General features: G+C 39.3%; 1 long non-coding RNA gene across 1 annotated transcript in view; it reads left to right on the top strand.

Annotated features, from left to right (window-relative positions):
* The window catches only part of LOC106456002 (uncharacterized), a 32931-nt gene extending 31529 nt beyond the window's left edge, over positions 1–1402 (top strand). Inside the window, exons 2-3 of the long non-coding RNA XR_001290195.1 lie at positions 363–608; positions 1333–1402. This is a non-coding gene — a long non-coding RNA (uncharacterized LOC106456002). The remainder of the gene's footprint in view (positions 1–362; positions 609–1332) is intronic.
* The last annotated feature ends 118 nt before the right edge of the window (positions 1403–1520 follow it).

Genomic DNA, 1520 nt, shown 5'->3' with positions numbered 1-1520 from the left:
GTGGTAATCGGAGCACTAGGTGCAGTGACTCCAAAGCTAGGAGAGTGGTTCCAGCAGATCCCGGGAACAACATCGGAGATCTCTGTCCAGAAGAGTGCAGTCCTGGGAACAGCTAAGATACTGCACAGGACCCTCAAGCTCCCAGGCCTCTGGTAGAGGACCAGAGCTTGAAGGATTGGCCGCCAGGAATTTTTTTATATTTATATAATTTTTTTAATGTTTATTTTTAATGTTAGTCTTTATTATTTTAAGTATTTGTGGGATCTTATGTTTAACTACGATAGCAAAAAATTGTTCTCTTTCCTCCTGACTATTTTGCTTGTACTGCTAATTTGTTCCTCCTCTACTTCTAATAAACTTAGTCCACAGAAACATTCCCAAGAGGTTTCTACTCTTCTCCTGACATTCCATCAATGCTTGAAGACCTGGAATTCAAATCTGCCCAGAAATGGAAGAGCGAAAACAGAAGCATAGAATTCAAGAATCCAATTGTCGAAAAAATAGAAGATTTGGAAGAAATGTTGGCTAATTTAAAGCAATTACAGAATAACGTGGTCAAATCCTTTCTGCTAAAAGACATTGATCCCAGATTACAGAATATATCCCAGGTGAGTTTTTATTTGTTTTTTTTAACATATGTACCCTGTGTTTGCCTATCCTCTTGTGTCTATTTCCTGTGTTAGTATTTGATCTCTCTGTGAAGACTGTCTTGTCTCCATGTTAATTTTTCTGTTCCCCAGTCATGTCTGCAAGTTCTTTTGCAAACTCTCTCTCTGTCCTTTGTTGTCTTATCCTCCTTCTGTGTCTTGTTTGTAGTGTCTCTGTCTTCATATTTGTTTCCCAGTCGTCTCTATGTGTTTCTCACTCTCCCTCTGTTCCCTGTACTTTGTCAGTCTGCTTCTCAGTATGTGTTTCTCACGTTTCCTAGTTCATTCTGACAGTCTCTTGTTTTGTGTGCATCTTTTTCCCTTTTGCTTCCCAGACTCGTCAGTTAGATTTTTGTCCAGCCATATTTCCCAGGTGTTTCCTCTCTGCCCTGTCTTCCCTGTGTTTGCAATGGCTGCGTTTACTTGTGTTCCCTGTTTTGATCTCCCCTCTGGCTGTGTGTTTGTCTGGTTAGCGTTTTCTTGTTCAATTCTTAGTGTTTCACCAGTTTAGTTGTTGTGTTTTGTGATAAGCAATAAAGCTGTCTTTGAGTTTAGTCATTGTCTTTGAGTTCTGCATTTTGGGTCCTATCCTGCCTTACCTCATACAATGCTACATGGCAAGAACTCAGGGGCAGTCATCACAATAAACAAACTATAATTTTGTATTTCTTCCTGATTCACCTAGCTGCCAGAAAGAGACACACCACTGCAAGGTCATGAGCTTTTATACAACCAACCAGAAACTGAAGAAATGGATGTTGTAAGTGCAACCATGATATTCTGAACAGTCTTATCAAAATAGTCATTCTAACTGACACACATTCAAAATGATCTAAAATATGGTTTGTGCACTATGTGAATTCTCTTCTTTCA

Source organism: Pundamilia nyererei, unplaced genomic scaffold (assembly GCF_000239375.1).
Source record: "Pundamilia nyererei isolate P.nyererei 1_Seehausen unplaced genomic scaffold, PunNye1.0 scaffold00824, whole genome shotgun sequence".
NCBI classification, from domain to species: Eukaryota; Metazoa; Chordata; class Actinopteri; order Cichliformes; family Cichlidae; genus Pundamilia; species Pundamilia nyererei.
The sequence above is the reverse complement of the archived record's forward strand: the minus strand, read 5'-3'. Positions and strand labels throughout refer to the sequence as shown.